Source organism: Lissotriton helveticus, chromosome 2_2 (genome assembly GCF_964261635.1).
Source record: "Lissotriton helveticus chromosome 2_2, aLisHel1.1, whole genome shotgun sequence".
Classification (NCBI taxonomy): Eukaryota; Metazoa; Chordata; class Amphibia; order Caudata; family Salamandridae; genus Lissotriton; species Lissotriton helveticus.
The window spans coordinates 478,438,526-478,454,511 of record NC_136060.1 but is presented as its reverse complement, the minus strand read 5'-3'; positions in this window follow the sequence as shown (position 1 = coordinate 478,454,511).

Here is a 15,986-nt window from a genome sequence, read left to right as displayed (position 1 = left end):
AGGCGTCTTTAGGAATTATAAAACAAAACATACAGCAATGGTATGTTTAAACACTTGGAGAAAACACATTAAAATGAGCAGAAACCCTAAAATTCTATCCCATAAATGAAATGCAGGGTGGGAAGGGAAACACTTTCAAATTTTGTGGGTGTTTAGAGAACTGTTTACTTCTCATGCCAGGTGATTTTCACTTGCCATGCAATTGCGCACGGGGAAATAGAAAGGTGTAACATGTATTGGCAAAGCCAATAGGTATGGTGTTGCCTGCCAGTCTCTTGGCATTGTCATTTTTCATTTTGTTCCATTGTGGTTTTTGCAAAACATTATTGTTGGGGAAGTGCTAAAGAAAGCTTGCACTACCATAGTTGTGCCTGGCACCAAAGCAGGGCCAGACTGGGAAAAGAAACCGGCCCTGGCAAAATGCTTGGCCGGTCCCCATGGGAGGAAAGCGGTGGGTGCGGCTGAGCTGTTTGCTAGGGGCGGTTTCAGCTGATTTTGTTACAGGGGGTCCTATATTGCTGGTCCCTGGTAACAAAAACAGCGCCCCATGGGCCCATAACAGGGCACCACCTTGGCGGCCCACCAGGGAAACGCCAGGTGCCCGCTATGGCCAGTCCGTCCCTGCACCAAATGAACTACTTTGTGTTGGGATGTGCTCTTTGTGAAAGGGCAGCGTGCATTAACTCACGGTGAAGTCAGCCAATGGCTGAAGTGGGATAAAAGAATTCCCAGTATGCATGCATGAGTGGAGGAAAAGTTTGAATGACACAACAACAACAGACTAATGGATGATGCCTGGCTGAAGATCTCTGTAACTTCTATGTTATACACTTAATTTTACCAAAATCAAAAGGTCTTGGCTAACACTAGACCTAAAAAGCCCCTCGGTCTGGCATAGGTTGGTGATCCACTCCTCGCTCCAGCCTCGAGTGGTCGCTCCCCTGCCTCAGCGCTGCAAAAGCGGTAACGTGGTTTGGCTTCTGATAAAGCGATCTGGGAGAAAGTTTTACTTCTATAGCGCCAGGATAAATATAGCGCTTTCATTGCTTGGCTTGCTCAGCTTTTTTCATCTGCGCACTGTTGTTGTGTTCTCCCCCAGCGCACTGTTGTTGTGATAAATATAGCGCTTTCATTGCTTGGCTTGCTCTGTTTTTCATCAGCGCACTGTTGTTGTGTTCTCCCCCAGCGTCCTGCTCTGCCCTCCCCTCCATTTTAACGCTGTTGTTGTTGTGCTCCGTTCCCTTTAACCCGCCCCGCCTCCCAGCTGAGACGCCCTCCCACTACCATTATAGAGCGCCCCCTGACCTCGCCGCAACGTGATCCACTCCTCGCTCCAGCCTCGAGTGGTCGCTCCCCTGCCTCAGCGCTGCAAAAGCGGTAACGTGGTTTGGCTTCTGATAAAGCGATCTGGGAGAAAGTTTTACTTCTATAGCGCCAGGATAAATATAGCGCTTTCATTGCTTGGCTTGCTCAGCTTTTTTCATCTGCGCACTGTTGTTGTGTTCTCCCCCAGCGCACTGTTGTTGTGATAAATATAGCGCTTTCATTGCTTGGCTTGCTCTGTTTTTCATCAGCGCACTGTTGTTGTGTTCTCCCCCAGCGTCCTGCTCTGCCCTCCCCTCCATTTTAACGCTGTTGTTGTTGTGCTCCGTTCCCTTTAACCCGCCCCGCCTCCCAGCTGAGACGCCCTCCCACTACCATTATAGAGCGCCCCCTGACCTCGCCGCGACGTGATCCACTCCTCGCTCCAGCCTCGAGTGGTCGCTCCCCTGCCTCAGTGCTGCAAAAGCGGTAACGTGGTTTGGCTTCTGATAAAGCGATCTGGGAGAAAGTTTTACTTCTATAGCGCCAGGATAAATATAGCGCTTTCATTGCTTGGCTTGCTCAGCTTTTTTCATCTGCGCACTGTTGTTGTGTTCTCCCCCAGCGCACTGTTGTTGTGATAAATATAGCGCTTTCATTGCTTGGCTTGCTCTGTTTTTCATCAGCGCACTGTTGTTGTGTTCTCCCCCAGCGTCCTGCTCTGCCCTCCCCTCCATTTTAACGCTGTTGTTGTTGTGCTCCGTTCCCTTTAACCCGCCCCGCCTCCCAGCTGAGACGCCCTCCCACTACCATTATAGAGCGCCCCCTGACCTCGCCGCGACGTGATCCACTCCTTGCTCCAGCCTCGAGTGGTCGCTCCCCTGCCTCAGCGCTGCAAAAGCGGTAACGTGGTTTGGCTTCTGATAAAGCGATCTGGGAGAAAGTTTTACTTCTATAGCGCCAGGATAAATATAGCGCTTTCATTGCTTGGCTTGCTCAGCTTTTTTCATCTGCGCACTGTTGTTGTGTTCTCCCCCAGCGCACTGTTGTTGTGATAAATATAGCGCTTTCATTGCTTGGCTTGCTCTGTTTTTCATCAGCGCACTGTTGTTGTGTTCTCCCCCAGCGTCCTGCTCTGCCCTCCCCTCCATTTTAACGCTGTTGTTGTTGTGCTCCGTTCCCTTTAACCCGCCCCGCCTCCCAGCTGAGACGCCCTCGCCCCTCCCCCTTCCCACCATCCATATATGACAGTAGCCCATGCGCGCAGCGTTTACGCGCAGCGACCGCGCCCAATCCGCGCCGAAGGTGCGCCAAAGGTAAGCCCGTCCGCGCCTGGACCGCGCCCAGCGCCAGACCCCCTGCCCCTCGCGCTCCCCAGCCCTCCCGCATTACCTACGATGCCGCCACCCTCCTAGCCCTTGACCCCGGTCGCGCCCCCAACTGTGTCCAAGCCGCTCCTGGACATACCCATGGACCTTTCTCCTGCTACTCCTGCAAATTCAGCGGCACCGACAACATCTCCGCTACGATCACACCACAGACTCTCGACCCCAACCACCTACAGTGCATCCTTCTCAACACCCGATCGGTCCACAGACACGCCATTGACCTATGGAATCTACTAGACACCATCTCTCCAGACGTCGCCTTCCTAACAGAAACATGGATGAACGCTTCCTCCGCCCCAGACATCACTATTGCCATCCCTGAAGACTATAAGATCACACGCAAGGACCGTACCGGCCACACAGGAGGAGGAATCGCTATCGTCCATAAGAAATCAATCCACATCTCAACCAGCTCTGACGCCAACCTCGCTAACTCCGAACACCTTCACTTCCAGATCCACATCGACCCCAAGACCACACTCAGAGGCACCCTCCTCTACAGACCACCAGGACCCCGCGCAAAATTCAGTGAAGACATCACGGACTTCATCACCCCACACGCGCTCCCCTCCAAAAACTACATCCTTCTGGGAGACCTCAACTTTCACCTCGAAAAGATCAACGACCGCAACACCGCCACCCTCTTAGACAACCTCGCCAACCTCGGACTTAAACAACTAGTCACTTCCCCCACCCACATCGCAGGTCACACACTCGACCCCATCTTCACCTCCAGCAATCATGTCTCCTTCAGCCACACTACGGACCTCCTCTGGACTGACCACAGCTGCGTTCACTTCACCTACAACAAGCCGAAACCCACCAACCACCTCCAACCAACTCTGCAAAGAAACTGGAACAAAATCACCACGGACCAGATCTCCGCCTCGCTCCTTCTAAACGCCCCAGCCCACTCTTCTAACGCAAACGAAGCCGCCGCCAACCTCACCCTATGGTTATCCAACACCGCCGACACCTTAGCACCACTGAAAAAACGTCAAAGCAAACCTGGCAGCAAGAAGGCCTCATGGTTCAACGATGATCTTAAGAAGTCCAAGAAACTCTGCCGCTCCCTTGAAAAGGCCTGGAAAAAAGACCCAACCACTAGCACCAAGGACGCCTTCAAAAACGCCACCCGCACTCACCACCAACTAATCCGAAAAGCCAAGAAAACTGCATTCAAGGATCGACTTGACAACAACACCCACAGCAGCAAGGAACTTTTCAACATCGTCAAGGAATTTTCCAATCCCTCGGCCAACTCCAACGACATCACCCTCTCTCAAGCCCTCTGCGACTCCCTAGCCTCATTCTTCCACAACAAGATTGCAGACATCCACAACAGCTTCGACAACCAACCCGGAAACCAACCCACCCTACCATTTGCTGAACATTCTCCCCCCGTGAACACCCTTAACGACTGGAACCCAATCTCCACTGAGGACACAATTCGCCTGATGAATTCCATCCACTCAGGATCCCCCACAGACCCATGTCCTCACTACATCTTCAACAAAGCAGACTCCGTCATAGCACCGCACCTCCGAGACGTCATCAACTGCTCCTTCAACTCCGCCACCTTCCCGGAAGACTGGAAACACGCTGAACTCACCGCCCTTCTGAAAAAAACCCACAGCGAACCCCACCGAACTCAAAAATTACCGTCCCATCTCGCTCCTTCCATTCCCGGCCAAAGTCATCGAGAAAGCTGTCAACAACCAGCTCGCCGCCTTCCTCGAAGCCAACAAATCCCTCGACTCCTCACAATCCGGCTTCCGAGCAAAACACAGCACTGAGACCGCCCTCATCACAGCAACAGACGACATTCGAACTCTACTGGACAATGGAGACACAGTCGCCCTCATCCTCCTCGACCTCTCTGCAGCATTCGACACAGTCTGCCACAGCACCCTTTTACAACGCCTCAATAACATCGGAATCCAAGGAAAAGCACTTGAATGGATCACCTCGTTCCTCTCCGGAAGAACCCAGAGAGTCCGCCTCCCACCATTCAAGTCCGAGGCCACTGAAGTCATCTGTGGCGTACCACAAGGATCCTCACTCAGCCCCACCCTCTTCAACGTATACATGAGCCCCCTCGCGGCCATCGCCCGCCAACACAACCTCAACATCATCTCTTACGCGGATGACACTCAACTAATCCTTTCTCTCACCAATGACCCCAGCACCGCCAAAACTAACCTACACGAAGGAATGAAAGAAGTTGCCGAATGGATGAAACAAAGCCGTCTGAAACTGAACTCAGATAAAACAGAAGTCCTCATCTTAGGTACATCCCCCTCTGCATGGGACGACTCCTGGTGGCCGGAAGCCCTCGGAAAAGCACCCATCCCGACAGACCACGCACGGAACCTAGGCGTCATCCTGGATTCTTCACTCTCAATGAACAGACAAGTCAGCGCCGTATCCTCTTCCTGCTTCAACATTCTTCGCATGCTCAGAAAAACATGTCGCTGGATCCCCACCGAAACAAGGAAAACAGTCACCCATGCTCTGGTCACGAGCCGACTGGACTACGGAAACACCCTCTACGCAGGCACTACCGCTAAACTCCAGAAGAAACTCCAACGAATCCAAAACGCCTCAGCCAGGATCATATTAGACATCCCACGCAACGAACACATCTCTGGTCACCTTAAAGACCTCCATTGGCTACCCGTCAATAAGAGGATCACTTTCCGTCTGCTAACCCACGCACACAAATCACTCTACGACATCGGACCAGAATGCCTCAACTCACGACTGTCCTTCTACACCCCCTCCCGCCAACTACGTTCTTCCAGCCAAGCCCTCGCCACGGTACCTCGCATCAACAAGACCACCATGGGAGGCAGATCCTTCTCATACCTGGCTGCTAAAACATGGAACTCACTCCCCGCTTACCTTCGCCTTACCCAGAACCACCTAGCATTCAGAAAGCAACTTAAAACGTGGATATTTGACAAGTAATCCTCCTCCCCTTTCTAAGCGCCTTGAGACCCTCTGGGTATGTAGTGCGCTATATAAATTCTCTGACTTGACTTGACTTGACTTGAGTCTCTAACCTTTTGTTATCCTTTTTATGTAATGGTTTTGTAAATATTTATTACTAACAGTATGAGTTGAAAAGGTAGACAAATAGAAATCCTTGCAAATACAGATAGATAAATAGGGTTGGATGGATTAATGGATGAATGGATTGATAGGAATAAATAGCACATCTTCAATTTGTAATTCAAATTTTAAATATCTCTCTAAGCATGACATACAAGTGCACTAAAAGCAAACTAGATTGCAATACAAACAAGACATACAGACAAAAATGTGTGTTACAAGTAAACTGTAGTCCTCAATTAATACATTTCACAATGACAGGGAATAATGCAATTATAAATGCCTTCTTTGCATGCATACTAGAAAGAGGGTAACATCAGAAAGAACAGTTTCAAATGGACACAATATGGGTTACTGTGAAATAGCAACAGTCAGATAAACAAAGACCACTCCAAACTAATTTATGGCAGCATTAGCAAGACAGGAACCGATAAAGCTGGGATTTGCACTGTGCTCAGATCAAAAGCAGTTGACAGAAAGCATCAGGAGCTAATCCCAAAGGCAATACTAAAGTACTAATCAGGTTATAAAAAACACACTGGCACTTAAGGGAGCTATATTGTGTGTGGATATGCTTCTTATGAGAGAGTAAAATGCAGTCACTCACAGTGATGCTAGCAGGTGAAGTTAGCCAGTGGCTGAAGTAGGCTGGCCCATTGCTCCATGCTGTACACTTTAGAGGGCAGGAGCAGCATGTGAATGCCACAACAACTAACCTTGGTTGAGGTGAGCTGGCTGAAAGCAGGGGTGGCTCCTCCGCTATGGCACAAGAGGGTCGCCCCACCGCTTTCTCACAGTGCAAGAAGCAAAAACATAAAATGGTTATAACTAAAAGTTATTGCCATTTTATGTTTGCTTTGCGGGCGGGCTGGCGGGTGGGCGGGGCTGCTCTGCTCTCCAAGCAGGACAGGGGAGGTGTGTTTTGCCCAATCCTAATTGTGTAAAGACTTTTTGGTCTGCGCACTTAGCCCTTCTCCATGCATGCAATACAAAAGGAACTTGGCATTGCAGGAGCAAGCCAGACATCCTGCAAATGGTGCGGCTTTCCAGACACCCTACTACTACTGTTTGCCACGAGGAAAATGTTTTTTACTTTTTTTGTGAATCAGGACTCATGTTTGTAACCCTTGCCATACATTTTAAAAGTTGTTATTGGCTGTGTCAATTGAATTTGCCTAGTTGGGACACCTGTGAGAACCAAAAGTACATGTTCCAAAAATCTGAGACCTTGAAATCTAAGAAGTTTAGTCAGGCCTACTCTCAGCACCAGCTTCAGGCCTTCTACAGTGTTTACTTAGGTATAGTAGACATTTGTGCGAGTCTTTCCCTAGCCACAGTATCTTTTGTGTGTCTGGCTTTCTCCCTATGCATGGAGATTGCTGGTTTAGCCAATCAGTACCGAGCTAACATAAAATGTCAGAAATGTATGTCTTGTTAATTTCACTTTGACAAATCTCCACCCTCTTAAACTTTCTCAAGGCCACTTGAAGTCTTTTTACTTTGCAAACTATTTTCATTTAATGCCCATTTTACCTTCATTTTTTTATTTGAATAAATGTTTGTATGTTTTCTTGGGGAATGGCTTATTTGGCTTAATTTCTTCCCCATCAAGTTTCTTTCTTTCAGGTGCAGTAAATCTTTCAGCGGGTATTTCCCCACTCTCTCGCCTTGTGGGTAGTTCATACGGATGACACCATTGTCTGAGGGTACTGGCTGAATAGATTTTCCAGTTTTCATATTAATGGATTTGTTGAAAGGTTTTTAAAGAGGCTAGCCTACCCAGTTCTGATGTGCAGAATATTTGCTACGTGGGTAGTCTTACTTGACAATGTTTGCACCAAAATTGTCTACGGCTGTGTACATTTGCTACTCTAGCACAGCTGAAAACAAAACCGTTTTATTGCCGGTCATTCTTTAACAATGTAATTTATTCCTTTTTAGCATGTCAGAATAAAATTTGTCAAACGCCAAAAAAAAAAAAAGAAAGAAAACTGATGGCTCCCTAAACCTGTTGCTGTGACTCTGATATTTGGAGGTCACACAATCTGGATCGGCTAGCATCACATTCAGCACAACTTGTGACTTCCCACATAAAATACATAGTCTAGGGGTGTCACTGCCAGAGGCGTTAGGGAATTTATTAGAGGGATACGTTTCCCAGTATGGTTCTCGGAGTGTGTAAGTCCTGCGATGGCGTAGCTGTAAGAACTGCAAAATAATGCAAGGATGATGCCTGCTACCATTATTCCTGGTGGGTTTGTACAAAATCTATATGTAGACACTACACCAGATCCTGAATAGCATATGGTGAGTAGGGGGATTCCACAGCTATGTTGGCGATGCCAAACAGCCCAGCTGGTCTTCATCTTGTACCATACCCTTTTCAAAGACTCTCAGGTCAACATGATTAAGCAATGGGCGTGAACTATTTACTTTAAAAACTGGATTAATGGTAGGTGGTTCAACTTGATTGATCAGCAGACCAGACACAGAATATAACTCCTGTGTGAAGAGGATGGACATTCTTACAAGCAAGGTGATGAAGTTATGGGTATTTCTGTTTGATGATCAACTCTTTTCTGATTGATGCTGTTGTATCCATCATCGTTCTTTAGCTCCCTTCGCCACCCCACTTTGGACCCAGCCATATGCAAATCAGTCTTGACCCTGCGCCCAATGGGAACAGTCCGACCCGAACTGCCAGACCAGGTCCTCCCTGGACTGGAAACAAGCATCCTAGGACCAGTTTCAGGGTAACACCCCTCATCAGCCAGGATAGCTTGAATCTAGTGCCAAAGTGAGCACGGGACCCACGTCTGGGCATACCTAGCCAATTTAGGGCAAACAAAGCAAACACAAGGAGATGATGGACGAAGTGCTGAAACTTCTCCGACAATCACCCCAGTCACAGATCTGGGTTGAATCCATCATCGTTCTTTAGCTCACTTCGCCACCCCAGTTTAGACCCAGCCATATGCAAATCAGCCTTGACCCCTGAGGACAGAAATGTTTTTAAAACATTGGAATCATTGATTTGTCTCCCTCTGTGCCATTAGCTTCTTAAAGCAGAGGTGCATACCATCACTTTTAGTGACGTTCTGGTGGAGATATCCCCTTCTCTTTATTAACATGGTGATGTTAAGCCTCTTAACATGACTTAACGCCACCTTGTGAATAAGGCCCCTTTTCACGCTCCACTTAGTGAGAAAGGGGCGTGCAATGGGTGTTGCAGTGGGCGTTTCACCACAACACCCGTTGTTTTTTGACACTGCCCCATGTTGACAAGGATGGGGCAGCACCAAAAACTAAGGCCAGGTAAAACCTGGCCTTAGGATGGCGATACGAGGATACATTTTAAATTTCTCTTTTGTTTTGCTTTTCCTATGTGCGGTGCATTCTGCAGCACACATTGAGATAGCAAATCACCTTTAAAAAATAGTATCCCTTCCTGCACATAAACAATCACAACTGCAGTGCAGGCACCCTTGCAACATGGTGCAAGGGTGCCTGCGATGGCGCCAGGCAGTTTTTTTAGAGGTAGGGGAAATTTTTGTAAATACGGCGCATCCCAGTGTTTAAAAAATGTTGAAGAGCGCTGTTGCCAATTTTGGAGTAGCCCTGCGCTCCGACATTTTATTGTAAATATCAGCCACAGAATCTAGGGAAGGCTCTAATGAGTTTTCAATGAGACCCCTATTGTGTTCTACTCTATGTTTTATTTATTTGTATGTGTACTTACCTGCATTTGGCCGTATTCCATAGTTTACTACCACTCACCCTGCCCCTCCCCATCCCACGTCACCGCCCGGCAGCACTCTCACCACCGTCCGCTACTGACTCTATGAGCATGAGCTTGCTGAGGGCAGCCATCTTTGAATTTCTATGCTCAGTTGCAGGAAGTCAACAGAGCACTGGGCCAGCCAGTTCGGCCATTTTGCAGGCATTGCAACTTTGAAGCGCTCTTTCAAGAGGATGGAACGGGGCGCTGGTTAGCGCGCTTGAGAGTAGCGTAGCCAAGCGTAGCGGTACTTCAATGGCTTGAATAAATGCTGCTTACTGATATTCTGAAGAATGAATCATTTTGTGGCCATAAATCTTCAGGAGAAGTGTGGCTCAATGGTTAGAGCGGCAGACCCTGATGCAGAGGTCTGGCCCGGGACCAGGGTTCAATTCCCTGCCTTGATGGGTCTTGGGCTCAAAAATTCCATGGACCTGATAATTCTCGCCTCGGTGCCTATTCTAATCATGGGTCCCACTCTGCAACTCTGGGCAATAGCTTGCTTAATCTCCACAACGGCCCCCACAACGCTAAGGATGCCTGGCTTCACCTTGGGGGTGCCCAGGAGTGGACGCCTCACAGGGAAAGCCAGGATGGGTTTCACAGCGGTATTCGTACAAGCGCCTTGAGACCCTAGCGGGTGAGTAGTGCGCTATACAAGTATTAATTTACATTTATATTACATTACAAAATCATGGGACATGGGTAGCAGTAAATAGGGATTTGGGGTTAGCGCGCTTGAGAGTAGCGTAGCCAAGCGTAGGGGTACTTCAATGCCTTGAATAAATGCTGCTTTCTGAAGAATGAATAATTTTGTGGCCATGAATCTTCAAAATCATGGGAGATGGGTAGCAGTAAATAGGGATTTGGAAAGATGTCCGCCTTATGGGACAAGATCTGTCTCCCCACCCCCTCGGCTTCAAGGCGTTAAGCGATGGCATTGAGAAGGAAGTCTATTTATCTGCCCATACAGTAAAGTAATTGTGGATTTCAGCAGAAAGGAACAGCGATACTTAATGATAGCAATAGAACTTGTTCTCAGAATGTATTACCGCCGCGGCGAGAGCATTGTAATCTGCCGTTGTCCGCGCCAGCAGAACAAATTGCATTCGTAAAACGGAAGCGCTTAGGCAACAATTTCAAGGCAGGAAAGATGGCGATTTTGTGTATTTAAATGCTCCATCTTTGGCAGAGTATTTTGAATTTGAATGTGTCCCATTATGTAAGCCCCGGTGAATAATTGGCTATATTGCACAAAGAAACTCGGGATTACATCCCAGGTCTCCTCTTGCTTCTTCTTTTTGAAGTCAGAGTTATCGATTTCAGTGCAATGCAAACAATGGATGTGATTGTATAATCCATGACATATAGAACTGAACGTTGTGCCCTTTGAAAAACAGAATTGTGACCATTGATTAAAAAAGAATCTGTGTATTTAGGCAGTGTACGTTTTGTACGTGTTTCTTAATGCGCAGAACTAGGTTTAATCGTGACTTTTTACCTATTCATACCAAGACAGACCACAGCCTTGCTTTCCTTAGTTTATTTTATTTTTGTTGTTGTTTTGTTGTTTTATTTTGCTTTCTTTCATATTATTTTGGATTTCTTAAAGAAGTGCATGCCATTTGAGCTTCATACATCTGCCCCCTAGTCCCTACTGTTATTTAGTTGTAACATTGTCTGAAGATCTATCTTGGAATCTTCACAAAAAACCTACTTATTTACAAACGGAAAAGCATTTATCCTTGGGACATCTTGCATGCAAGAGATGGCATGGTAGGTGTTCAGCCAAATTCCAGCAATAGTCTATAATGCAAAGCCTATTTTGCTGATCATGGTGGGTGTTGCCTTCTGGAGGGCAAAGATGTTTGTAGCTGGAGTGTAGCATGGAGCTAATTTCTGCAAGCATTTTAGGCCTTTTCACCAAAGATCTTTTTCTATGGTGCTGAAAATCTTGATTGTGAACCTGGGTTTCTCTGGTAGCTAGTAGAGAGCTTTCAGATCATGTCTAGTATTGCTTCATTTAAAGAGGTTGGCCCATAATTTGGTGGCTTGGTTTTGTAAGCCTTTGTCAACTTGCAATAAGTGTTTCGATGAGGCAGACATAGAAGATGTTACAATAGTCCAGACAGGACATGTGGCCACTGGTCAAGTCCACTCGATTGTCAATTTGCAACAACAGGAGGAGCGAGAATGGAGAATGGTCATTCTGGCCGCCGATTTGATGTTTGGAGTAAGCAACAGATCTGTGTCAAAGAGAACACCCAGGGCCTCATTTATGAAAAGTGACGCATCGCTGCATGAAAATAGCGATGCATCACTTTTCACTGCGCCCTCCTTGCAACACCAATGATGTGTCATATTTACAGTATGACGCATCATTGTGCAAGGAGTTACAGATATGTCAGTATTTCTGACGTATCTGTATGGCGCAAAAGTGACGCATTGCTGGAGTGTGTTACAAAAGTGACCCAACTCCAGCAATGTATCCTTTCACATGGGTCAAGCCCCATGTGAAAGGGCCTGCGTCAGTATTATGCCTGCTGTGAGGCAGGCGTAAGAATTTGAAGCATTTGTGTCCTAGAAGTGGTGCAGTAAAATCTCATAGATTTCACTGCGTCACTTCTACGACCCTTTCTTGCGTCAATACGCCCCCCTTGCATACATTATACCTGGCGCAGGTATAATGTGGCGCAGGGGTTTACAAAGTGACGCATCTACCTAGATGTGTCACTTTGTAAATATGGCGCAACAAGGCGCATTTTCTTACGCCACAGGTGCGTCACAAAAAGTGACGCACCAGCGGTGTAAGAGTAACGTATAGCCTCATAAATGAGGCCCCCAGAGTTTTAGCTTTTGGGGAGGTTGAAGAAGAGGGGCCCCAGGCCCAGTAAGGGGTAGTTAGGCAGGTTCACCTTTTCCCACTATGATTCTTTCAGAGTTGGTTCCATTCATGCAGAGGAAACTCTCCTTGAGACTGGTGGAATAGGCAGTCCAAACATGATGCAAGTGTTGATGTTTTTACATGTTTTCTGTGCACATTTAGGATATGACTTGATACGGCTCAAGAGGCTCAGTCAGGAACCATTCCTAACTATTGAATAAGATGCAAGATGAGGGTGATCCTTGTGATACATACAGGATACTGAACATGTGGGCAATACAGCTGCTCTGATCCTGACATTATGACAGCAATTAGAAAGAAATGTTTTGATGAAGTATCAGGCAGGACCTGGCAATTCCACATATTTCCCCAGCTTCTCCAACAGTATTGCATGGTTAATGGTGTGAGAGGCAGTGGGTAGAGGAGCTATAGAAGAAAGAAGTCTGGGGCATATTATCAAGGGTGGCGATAGGGAATTTTCGCCGCTAAGCAGCAATAATTCTATCTCCCCATTAGCAAGCTGTCGCTAACATCAGTTAGCGACAGCTTTTAGGTGAAAGCGAGTGGTTCAGGGCCCGCTTTGCATGCAAACTGTTAGCGACTGAAAACAGTCGCTAACATCGCTATCACCTATTAGCAAGGCAGGCGTAGCGATGGAAATATTCGTGCTAAGCGCGAATATCTCCAAATACTAACACCTGCCCAGACCAGTTCTTAGCCATGTTATCCAATGGGAGGTGGATAACATGGCTAAGAGCATTTCGTCGCTAATGCGTGAATATCGCTGTATTCTCAGCGATATTCACGCATTTCGCCGCTATCGCCGGAAAAGGTATCGCTTTGGAGATAAACGTTGTTAATACCATGCTCTCCTATACTGATGATACACAGCTAGTTATCACCTTGGCTGAAGGTTCTTCCCCTTCTGTCTCTAGATTTAAAGAGGGTATGACTGCGGTAGCAGAATGGATGACGGCCAACTGTCTGCAATTAAACACTGGAAAAACAGAGATTTTGGTGGTGGGAAAAGACGTCAAATTGTGGAATGAGCAGTGGTGGCCTACTGCCCTAGGGGCAATACCAATGCCCAAGAGAGTGGTAAAAAATCTTGGAGTCTTGATGGACTCATCTCTCACTTTTCAAGCTCATACTAAGCAAGTCACCGCCACATGCTTTGGCATTTTGCGTGGCCTGCGACCCATTTTGAAGTATTTTGATCCATCAACACTGCAACGGATTGTTCAGGCTACCATTTTATCTCGCCTGGACTATGCGAAATCCCTTCTTTTGGGAGCAAATAAGGCGGGAATACTCAGAATATAGCGTGTCCAAAATGCGGCAGCCAGAGCTCTGGTGGGGCTCCCGCGATTTTGCTCTGCCACTAGCACTATTCAGAGGCTGCATTGGCTTCCCGCTGAAAAGCGTATCCACTTTAAGACACTGTGTCTCTCCTTTAAGATCTTGAAATCTTCGAGCCCCGCCCTCTTGGGCAATCTGCTTACCCCCTACGTTCCTTCTCGTCCGCTCCGCTCTGCCGAGCAACATCTGGCAATTGTGCCTAGAGTTAGACTTGCCCGGGCGGGTGGACGTTCTTTCAGCTATCTCGCACCCAAGCTATGGAACTCCCTGCCCTCACATATCCGTGCCATTGACTGCCTACTTGCTTTTAGGAAAGCTATTAAGACTTTCTCTTCCCTTCATTATAGTTGGTTATAGGTTTTTTCTCTCATTACTTGTCAGTATGGTATATGTTGTCTGTGCCCTCTTCATGGCCAGCGCCGGGACACCCCTTCGCTGGGGCAGCTGTGCGCTCTATAAAACTGTTAACATAACATAACATAACATAACAATAGCACGTTATCTTGGTGATAAATTCCGGCGATGCTCAGCAGCTCAGCAATAAAAAAATAGTCACTAAGCCTATTTAGCGATAAATATCCCTACTTGGTAATATGCCCCTCTATTTTTTGTCGTCATCTATAATGAGAAGGAACTGCACCCTTATGCCTACTTTGGCTATTTCATTACTCCACGTGGGACTGAATCCAGACCAGCGGTTGTGTAGTAGGTGTTTAATTCCACATAATCTTGGGACTTCCTTGTCACCTCTTTTCCAGGATCTTGCTGAGGGATGGAAATTGGAAGCATAGATCAGTAGACAGTCAGGATCTTATATTCTGAATAGGTTGTTTTCGAGGAAGGGCCTGTTTCAAGGGGTCAGGCATAGCTCCTCATGAGAGGGAGTCATTTATCCTGTTTGTAGTACTCAGTGCATGAGGAGAGAGAACATGTTGGAGGCAAGACTCTGCGTATGGATTCATGAATGAATTGGACATTTAATTTTTTTCCGCTGGGATTAGCAATCCACCTCTAGGGGTTTGAAGGAGAATGTGGATGATAGTAAAGGCAGTGAATTGTGTTGTATGGAGATCATTCTGTTGTACTGGAGAGCCAGAATTTAAGGGGCAGATGTATCCACGCAATATTTGGTCGCAAACGCTGCGATTCGCAAAAAAGCAGCATTTGCAACAAAAAATTCGCAAAACGGTATGTAGTAGGGAAATTGCACCATAAAATTAAGGAATCCCAAAATTTGCGATTCCTTAATTTTGCGTAAGCATTTAAGGAATCGCAAATTGCGATTCCTTAAGTGCTATGCATCAAGCATTCCATTTTTGCGATTTCTCCTTAAGAAATCGCAAATTACCACCAACTTCAAGTTGGTGGTAATTTGCGATTTCTTAAACAAATGCACTTTTTTGCAATTTGTGAAGGTGCCATATGGCGCACATACATGCCCTTAGGGCATGTATGTGCGCCTTATGCGCACACTTATTCATTTCAGGGGTGCATCAGAGTGTCCTTATGACACCCTCGCACCCTTAAAATTATTCTCAATTTGCGATTCTCAAATTGCGAATCGCAAATTGAGAATGACTTTGCATTCATTCCTATGGGCCTCCTGGCCCATAGAAATGAATGGGAAAGTATTCCTTATTTGCGATTTCGCAATTTGCTTATCGCAATTAAGGACAACTAAGAAATCGCAAAAAAATTGCAATTTTTTACATACATGCCTATTTGCAATTCTCAAATAGCGATTCTGAAAAAATCGCTATTTGAGAATCGCAAACGGGGGCTTTCATAAATATGCCCCTAAATATCTTGGATTAAAAGAACACCAATACATCTGTGCAATGTTGTTGACATACGCACGGCTTGAGTTTCACAGCACAGGGTAAGCCATCTTGAGGTAAATGTATAAAATCTTTTTTTTATTTGACTGAATGCCTTGTTGCTATACTTAGTAAGGAAAGCCTCTTCTTCTCTTCTGGTTGTCCAATGGGCGCCTTTGCTGAGCATCTTACAGCATGTTTTGACCTCATTAATTTTGTAAGTTTGCCTTTGGCATTGTAGGTCATTAGTATTCACTTTGAGTAGATCTCAATTGTATCTAGTTTTGAGTATTTATTACCATGCTTGGGTATGTAAGATTTGATGGGAGCAAGAGTTGCAAGGC